Source organism: Populus nigra, chromosome 18 (assembly GCF_951802175.1).
Source record: "Populus nigra chromosome 18, ddPopNigr1.1, whole genome shotgun sequence".
In the NCBI taxonomy this organism is placed as follows: domain Eukaryota; kingdom Viridiplantae; phylum Streptophyta; class Magnoliopsida; order Malpighiales; family Salicaceae; genus Populus; species Populus nigra.
Window position 1 is genome coordinate 6,581,541 of NC_084869.1, and position 10,408 is coordinate 6,591,948.

A 10,408-nucleotide genomic window follows, 5' to 3' on the forward strand; every position below is an offset into this window, starting at 1 on the left:
TTACAATTAAACCCAAATAATAAATAAACCCTAAACTAAGAAGAAATAAGAACTTAAAGAATTGGGAAGATTGTTTGCCATTTATAGAGTTTGCATATAATCGTTGTGTGCACTCTACTATTGAATTTTCACCATTTGAAATTCTGTATGGATTTAACCCTTTAACTCCAATGGATTTGATTCCTTTGCCAATTGATGAAAGGGTTAGTCTGGAAAAGTAATTAAAAACCCTAAATTAGAGAGAGAGAGAGAGAGAGAGGAAAGAGAGAGAGTGTGGTGCTGTCGGAGCTACATCTACTCCGTCCACCATTGGATTGTTCTCATTTCTGACTATGTTGTTCCTTCCAACCTTCTCTCAACATTGACCGAACGAATTTGTTATCCAATCAACGAGGTAAGAGATATTGATCTCGCAATATTTCTACTATTCTACATTTTCAGTTCTGGAACTATGGAGAAGTGGTGAAGTTGCAGCATAGTGAATGGATTTTCTTTATGATTTCTCTTATGGCTGTCATAGACATGAAGTCCTTTGCCATATGTGAAGATTAAATCATAGTTCTTTGGAAAAGTTTCATTTTTCTTGCTAGTTTCAGAGTGGTTTGTCGTAGCTTGATCTCCTTTGTTCACCGTTGGATCGTTATCATTTTTTAGTATGTTGTTCTTCGGAACCTACTCTACATCTTGACCGAACGGATTATTGTTACAACCGGTGTGCTGGGAGATATTGGCCTTGTAATTCTGTAATTCTCTTCTTCCTTCATGAACTAATCTGCATCTTGTTGTTTATGAGTTAGGTTGCTGTTATTTCTGAGCTTAAGGTTGCTTCTTGGCCTCAGTTTATCTTATTAGAATTTTGCTCTCTCTAGTATTTGTATGCTACCATAATGTCTCTATGTTCTTTTGTGGAAAATGTTCCAATGGTCAGCTCTAACATTGAACAACACAATCAAGTTAAGTCTGGACATACATTAAGATTAGAACTGCAAGATATGTTGAATAGCCATGGGATGAGGATTTCTCAGTTTCAAGCTGATTCTGATGCTAGTATAGAGAAACACTCTACTGTCCAAGCTTCTAATGTTGTTCCAGAAATGAACCATGTGTTGGGTTCTAAAGTTGATGAGGTGAAGGTAGGGTCTCATCAACAAGAACAACTAAAACTTAGACCCAAATTGAATTTTTTAAATGCTTTGAAGGGTTCTAATGTTGATGACAATGAGGGTAGCAAGACCCTTGACATTAGTTCAGTCCGTAATCTGCACTTTGCTCCCCCTACTATGACTGATGGTCGTGTGACAGTAGCTCCTCCACTTGATGTGTTTGAAGATGACTACGAATTTTGAAAATCCACCCTAGTTGGTCATTTTGTGGGGCAGAAATTACCGTATCCCGTGGTTAATTCTATTGCCAAAAGAATATGGAGCTCCTACGGTCTATCAGAAGTTTTGTCTTCGGATAATGGTTTCTTCATCTTCACCTTTGATTCTGTTGATCATGCCACTAATGTGCTTGAAAGAGCCCCATGGCACATGGCAAACAGGCCTTTGGTGCTTAAACGTTGGCAACCGAACATGCAATTTTTGAAAGATGATTTGGCAAGAGTTCTGGTATGGGTTAGGCTGTATAATGTCCCTCTCGAGTATTGGACTATTAAGGGGTTGAGCTGTGTAGCGAGTGCTATTGGAGTCCCCCTTCATGCGGATCATACGACATTGTTGCGTAAAAGGCTTAGTTACGCAAGAGTTTGCGTTGAGATAGATGCTTCGAAGACGTTGGTTAAGGAATATGATCTTCGCTGTCCAAATGGGTTATTCATAACAATTTCAGCTGAATACGAATGGATACCGTCGAAGTGCAGTAATTGCAATGTCTTTGGACACACCACAGCGCTATGTGCTACTAATAACATTGATAAACTTAAAGTGGTGGCAGAGGGTAAGAGGAATGTAGGAGCTATGAACTCTAAATCTGCGGATAACAAGCAGAATCAGTTTCAGTGGCAGGTAGTTGGTAAACGAAACAAGGGTTCTGTGAGTGGGGAGAATGCTCCCTTGGCATCTAAAGTGGGTAATTGTAATGAGAATGGGTGTTCAACATCTGGTATACATATGTCTGATTGTAATATGAATGATCATGCGACATCAGATGTGCGCAATACTGCTTGTCATGAAGATGAAAATCCTTCCTCTCCTCTTGTCTTGAAGAGTTTACGAGAAGACATGAAACAGGAGCAAGGGGCTGCAAGTACTGCTTTAGATCAAGATATGGATGCAATGGGAGGTGATACAGATGGGGAACAAACCGATAAGGAGTTAACGTCAACGATCCTGACAACCCCTCAAACCCTGAATTCCACCGAAAGGGAAACTGTTAATCAGTTAGCTATTAAAGCTAGAGACTCTCTAGAGAAAAAGAAAAAGGGTTCAAAAGCCTCTTCAAAGAAGAATCAGAAATCTGGCTCCTCTCTAGGAGGCACGTCAAGGTAATCTTTGTGTTGCTGTTTGTACTCCTCTCTATTTTCCTATGATTATTGGATGTTGGAATATTAGAGGTTTGAATGATCCTATAAAGCATTCAGAATTGCGTCGACTCATCCATCAAGAGAGGATAGCTTTTTTTGGTTTGGTTGAAACTCGAGTTAAAGACAAGAATAAAGATAATGTTTCTAAACTTCTTCTGCGTTCTTGGTCCTTCTTGTATAATTATGATTTCTCTTGTCGTGGTCGTATTTGGGTTTGTTGGAATGCTGATACGGTGAAGGTGGATGTTGTTGGAATGTCAGACCAGGCTATTCATGTTTCTGTCACTATCTTAGCTACCAATATCAGTTTCAATACTTCAATTATTTATGGAGACAATAATGCTTCCTTACGTGAGGCATTATGGTCTGATATAGTGAGTCGTAGTGATGGATGGGAGTCAACCCCGTGGATTCTTATGGGTGACTTTAATGCTATCCGCAACCAGTCGGACAGGTTAGGAGGGTCTACTACGTGGGCAGGTACTATGGACAGATTCGATACATGTATTTGAGAAGCGAAAGTAGATGATCTTCGGTATTCAGGTATGCATTATACTTGGTCGAACCAATGTCCTGAGAATCTGATCATGCGGAAACTAGATAGAGTGCTTGTCAATGAGAAGTGGAATCTGAACTTTTCATTATCGGAAGCGAGATTTTTGCCTTCAGGTATGTCAGACCATTCTCCTATGGTGGTAAAGGTTATTGGCAATGATCAAAACATAAAGAAACCATTCAGATTCTTCGATATGTGGATGGATCATGACGAGTTCATGCCCTTGGTGAAGAAGGTATGGGATCAGAATTCGGGGGGTTGTCCAATGTATCAGCTGTGTTGCAAACTAAGAAAGCTAAAGCAGGAATTGAAACTTTTCAATATGGCTCACTTCTCTAACATTTCAGATAGAGTTAAAGATGCAAAAAACGAAATGGATAAGGCTCAACAGGCTCTGCATACAGCGCATGAGAATCCAATTTTGTGCATGCGAGAAAGGGATGCTGTTCGTCAATACGCTTCTACCGTCAGGGCTGAAGAGAGTTTTTTCAAACAGAAGGCAAGGATACAATGGCTTAGCTTGGAGGATCAGAATACTAGCTATTTTCACAAATCAGTAAATGGAAGACAGACTAGAAATAAGCTTCTATCACTTACAAGGGAAGATGGAGAGGTTGTCGAAGGACGCGAGGCAGTCAAATCAGAAGTAATTGCATACTTCCATCGTGTGTTAGGAGTGGATCAGATGCCTAGGGTTCTGAACGAGGAAGTGATGGAATCAACAATTAACTTGAAACTGTCTTCAACATAACAGCATCTACTCGCACAAGATGTAACAAGGGAGGAGATTAAGCATGCTATGTTTAGTTTGAAGAACAACAAAGCCCTTGGCCCAGATGGCTTTAACGCAGGTTTCTTCAAAAGAATGTGGCACATAGTTGGGGAAGATGTAATCAACGCTGTTACATCCTTCTTTCAGACTCGTAGAATGCTTAAAGAAATGAATGCTACATCCATTTCCCTTATTCCTAAAGTTACTAATCCTACAAGGTTGACAGATTTTCGTCCTATATCTTGCTGCAATACAGTGTACAAATGCATCGCTAAGATTCTAGCTGGGAGAATCAAAGTTGTTTTGCCATCCTTAGTTGGTCCATATCAGACTGCTTTATCTCAGGACGGAGAATCAGTGATAATATTCTTTTGTCTCAGGAACTAATGAAAGGCTATCATAAATCTACGGGACCTGCTCGTTGTGCTATGAAAGTTGATCTGATGAAGGCTTATGACTCGGTGCGGTGGGATTTCGTTGAAGCCATGTTAATAAAAATGGGATTCCCTAGAACAGTAATTGATTGGATCATGGTTTGTGTTACATCATGTCAATTCTCTATCAACGTCAATGGTGAGCTTGCAGGTTACTTTCAAGGAGGAAGAGGGCTGAGACAAGGGGATCCATTGTCCCCATATTTGTTTGTCCTATGTATGGAAATCCTTTCGGGGCTATTCTACAAGATGAGTGCCAACCAAGAATTCAAGTTCCACTGGAGATGCAAGAAGGACAAAATTTCTCATCTTTGTTTTGCTGACGACTTGATGATTTTTAGCAACGGGGATGTAAACTCAATTCGTATGATCAGAACTGTGCTCACAAAGTTTCAAGACCTATCAGGTCTGTATCCAAATCCAAACAAAAGTGACATCTTCTTGAGCGGTGTGTTAAATGCTGAGAGGGAACAAATTATTCATATTCTTGGGTTTAGAGAGGGGGAGCTCCCTATGAAATATTTGGGAGTACCTCTTCTCTCGTCCAGACTAAAGGTTGTTTATTGTAAGGGCCTCGTGGATCGAATCACCTCTAAAGTTTGACATTGGACTAGTAGAACACTCTCGTATGCAGGACGGGTACAACTGATTAATTCAGTCTTATTTTCCATACAGGTCTATTGGGCATCTCTCTTTCTCTTACCTGGGCAAGTAATTAAAAATGTGGAGCAAATTATGAAATCCTTTCTTTGGTCAGGTTCAGATATGAGAACTACTGGGGCTAAAGTGGCTTGGGATTAGGTATGTCTTCCAAAACAGGAGGGGGGGCTAGGAATAAAAAGGATAACAGAATGGAACAAGATTGCTTTGTTGAAACACATTTGGAACCTGTGCAATGACTCAGATGGCTCAATATGGTCTACTTGGATCAGATCCAATCTGTTGCGAGGTAGGAATTTCTGGACAATCAAGACGCCACAGAATTGCTCTTGGGCTTGGGGAAAGATTCTAAAGCTCAGATCCTTAGCATGGCCGAAGATGAAGTACATCATAGGAGATGGAATGACAACCTCTCTATGGTTTGACAATTGGCATCCTCACAGCCCACTCGCGGATTCTTACGGGGAAAGATTCATCTATGATTCAGGTACGGCCAAGAACGCGAAGGTGAATGTGCTAATTCATAACTCCGAATGGAAAACTCCTACCACCCAAGCTATTGGCTGGCACCCCATTATAGAAGCTATTCCTTCCAATTCTAATCCTAAGATGGGGCAAAAGGATGAGATAGTTTGGTTGGATTCGCCAAATCACAGATTCTCGATCAAAGTAGCTTGGGAACAACTAAGACGTCATCGTCAGATGGTTGAATGGCATGACATTGTGTGGTTCAAGAATGCTGTTCCAAGACATTCATTTCTTCTATGGATGGCTGTCCAACAGAAACTCACAACTCAAGATAAACTTCATCGGTTTGGTATACATGGTCCCAATAGATGCTCACTCTGTCTCCGCAACAATGAGGATCACAACCACTTGTTCTTTGAATGCTCCTATACTAAAGCGATCTGGTGGGATGTTTGTGACAGATGCGACATTCCAAGAATGACAAAAGGCTGGGATGAATGGATTCGATGGGCCACTGTCTCTTGGCATCGCAAGAGTTTCGTCAATTTTTCTCGTAAACTGAGTTTTGCAGCTACAGTGTATCATGTATGGCAAGAACGGAATGCAAGGATCTTTGCTGGAATGTCTAGAACTTCGAATTTGGTCTTTAATCAAATCGAATGTATCATTCGTGATAAGCTTGATTTGATGAGGAATGTCGCACCAACAAATGAAAACAAAAGGATCCAACGAGCTTGGAGGGTGAATACCATAGATTCTTAATTTGTTAGTTAGCTGGTTGTATTGGTTCCCCTAACGAATCTAGTGAGGTTTCAGTTTTATGGTCGGTGGCTAGCCTGTAGCCATCTGTTGTTTTATGTTTCTGTTATTATTGTAAATCTGGGGTATGCCCCTTATAATGTTTGTATCTTCTTCTTTTAATACATACGTCAACTTACCAAAAAAAAAAGAAGAAAATAATAAGAACAGTAATAAATCTGAAATTAATATCCTAAATGTAAAAGGATCAGATTTGTTGCCATTAAGAAGTCCCAAATAGACTAGGAAATCTGATATGAAGGTAGAATTTATTCTGAAGTCTTCTTTCCTTGTTGTAGCTAGGATGAATAAGGAATCCTTGTAAGAAAAGGATTCTGAAACATTTATGAATCCTTGCCACACATGGAAACTATGTTTCAACCCATTAAAGATCTTTGGAGAATTAGGAGATTTCCAAATAAGCTGCCACATCCTTTTAGAAAAAGAATCCTAGCCAAATAGGAAGTCCACAAGTCAAAAGAAAGTAAATAATAAAATTCGTACAGCATCTGTTGACCCATATTGCAATGCCTTCCCGAACTCTGATTGACCTGAAATTTTAAACCAAGGTAGGAGAACATGTCAGTAGACTCCACGTAAAATGTCAGGTCGATCCAACGGTCGGATTGAGAATTATGACTATTGCTATAAAACTGGATAGGTGCACTTTTTACATCAAAATCTGAATTTGACCTTGTCTGAACGTATCATTCCCTCTCTCTTCAAGATGATTCGTCCTCGAATCATCAACAAGTTGAATGGACAATTTCTTAGCCTCTTTTTGAAGCCTTTGGAGTTCTTGCCAACAATCGTCGCCAACAACTTTGGATGAAAGTTGCAGCCTTTCTATTTCGTATAACATCATTGCAGCGTATTTTCTCCTCTCTTTCTGAAGCTTGCTGGGCATTGACTGATACCGTTAATACATCAAGTTCTTGCTTCATCTCCCCTAGAATACGGGATAGACTCTTGGATTCTTTTTTTAGAGCACTAATCTCTTTATTTCTCTCCATTTGATACCACCTCTCCTTTTGAATCCTCCTTTTCTTTTGCCATAACACCTCATCAAAATACATGAAATCCCTTTGGTTTCTAGGCCGCCAAAAACCTTCCCAGTGGCCTATGATCTCATCTTTAAAACCGCCATTACCAATATCATCAACGTCCTCAAAATCCTCATAATCAGCCCACCTTGGCCTTTCGGCCCCACTGCCATTGTTAGATTTGTGTTGAGCCCCAACTTTTCTCACGTCTTGGGTACATGTTCCAGCCACGTTACCATGTTTTCCCACCTTCTCAAGTCTGTCACACACATTCCCCATCATCAAATTCATTCTTTCCATCATCTTCGTCATGGCATGCATTTGGAATTGAAGATCTACATCGGGAGGGGGTGGTGTGTTGTTTTGAACTGACATGATGATACCTGCAAAAATTAGTTAGTGGAAAAAAAATCCTCACATCGCTCGTGTTTCGCTCAAACACTCTTAATATCCTCACAATCTCACACCTCTCCTCTCATCTTCTTGCTGTTCTTGCGAAACTGAAACCAACACCAAATAAAACCACCTTGGTAGCGCAATCCAAATATATATGACTCAAGAAGCAATAAAAACCAAAAAACAAACAAAACAAAACTGGGATGATAGTCTCACGAGTAGCAAGCGAGTCTATCCGAAATATGAACGAAACTGAAGACTCAAATAAAAAACAGAAAAAAAAAATGAAAAACAATGAAACAACACCCAGATATGTTGGATATGATGAAAATAAACTGCAAGAAACGAAAACAACAGAAACCAAGCGAATTTCAAAAGTTGACGCAAAACAGACTCGTTTACGACGAGTTAAGTCCGAATCTGGAACCTAAAGTAAATGATGTCCAATTGAGTTAAAATTTCATATATAGTGCGATGTCAACCCAAATAGACAGAATATAAAGTTTGAGCAATTTATGACAAGGTTTGATATACTGACGCAAAAACGTTAAGAATCAGACCTGATTAGAGCCGAATTTGAAACCCAAAGCAAACGATATCCAATTGACCCCAAATTTTATATGTTGTGCGATTAGGACCCCATTAATTAGAGTATCAAATTTGAGCTAATTCCGAGTTGATTTGATCCAATTTTCTCTTGTTTAGTTTTCTGCTGCAGAATCCAATAAACATCTTTTTTCGAACGAATTTTTTTTTTTTTGCTTTTCTCTTTTCTCTTTTTTTTTTGTTTTTGATGCTACTGATATATTTTGAACAATAACAGAATGAAATAACAAAAAAATTTTTTATATACCGCAAATTCAAGGAGAAGAAGAAATTGGATACTAAGGAATTTTTTTTTTTTGCGGAATCAACAAGAAACAAAAATTTCAGAAGGATATAACCTGATTAATGGAGCCAAGCTCTGATACCAAATGATGCGACCACGTGATCACGTGGTCGCATCATTTGGTATCAGAGCCAGGCCCTAGAGTTTTAGCCATGATGGATGAATCCTCAGAATGCCGAACGAAGGTGGTGGGCCCCCAATCACGATGTAATCCATTGATCAGCTCTATTGGATAGGCGGTGTGCTCCCTTCATGGACGTGTCCTGATCCCAACACGGTGAAGAGGAGTTGACCTAGAAAGAGCAAACTCTCAAGTCAAGTAGTGCTCTCCGGATGCTTCATGGACGTGTCCTGACCCCAACACGGTGAAGTAGAGAATGAAGAATCATGGTTGGTAGAGAGTGGACGGATGAATGATCGGTTTGAGGGGAGGGGAGGCTCGGTGGTCCTTTGTTCGAGGGGAGGATTGTTGGGTATACGACCAAAGTCCCACATTGGCTAGAAGTGGGGAGGATCATGGGTATATAAGGATGGATAAATATCTCCATTGATGTGACGCCTTTTGGGTATAACCCAAGAGCAAATCCATGAGGGCTTAGGCCCAAAGTGGACAATATCACACCAATGTGGAGATAGGCGGTGTCCATAGTCCTTACAAGTGGTATGCAAATGATGCGACCACGTGATCACGTTGTCACGCAACCCACACGTAAAGACACCAAGTCTTGGAAAGCCAAGTAAATCAGGTTTGATAGGAGTGTGACACAAAGATACTTGTACCTAGGCACCAGCACTATTGAAAACGGAGACCCCCACCCAACGAATATTGATTCGTGAACGAGAAGTATAAGGATGACACCACGAAGACAGTTGTTCTTCGATAAGTCGTTTTCAGTTCTTTAGAGAACCAAGGAAGGGAGATTATCCCACCAACACACAATAAGTGCAGCAAAGAAGTTTATTGATCTGAAAATTGCCTTTTTTACATGTCTGCTTATGCCCTTATTTATAGTGACTCCAAACTAAAATAAACCCTAATGGACCCCTTATGTGGACTTATATGATGCCCACTTACAATTAAACCCAAATAATAAATAAACCCTAAACTAAGAAGAAAATAATAAGAACAGTAATAAATCTGAAATTAATATACTAAATATAAAAGGATCAGATTTGTTGCCATTAAGAAGTCCCAAATAGACTAGGAAATCTGATATGAAGGTAGAATTTATTCTGAAGTCTTCTTTCCTTGTTGTAGCTAGGATGAATAAGGAATCCTTGTAAGAAAAGGATTCTGAAACATTTCTGAATCCTTGCCACACATGGAAACTATGTTGCAACTCATTAAAGATCTTTGGAGAATTAGGAGATTTCCAAATAAGCTGCCACATCCTTTTAGAAAAAGAATCCTAGCCAAATAGGAAGTCCACAAGTCAAAAGGAAGTAAATAACAAAATTCGTACAACATCTGTTGACCCGTATTTCGATGCCTTCTCGAACTCCGATTGACCTGAAATTTAAACCAAGGTAGGAGAACATGTCAGTAGACTCTACGTAAAATTTCAGCTCGATCCAACGGTCGGATTGAGAATTATGAGTATTGCTATAAAACTGGATAAGTGCACTTTTTACGTCAAAATCCGAATTTGACCTTGTTTGGATCGTATCAGAAACTATGTTGTTGCCCATTAAATATCCTTGCAAGACTAGAAAATTCCCAAAAGCAGGTGCCACATCCTTGTAGCAAAAGAATCCTAGCCAAATAGAAAGTCCATAAGTCAAAAGAAAGTAAATAACAAAATTCATACAACTTATGTTGACTAGTATTGCGATGCCTTCCAAACCTGCGATTGACCTGAAATTTCAAC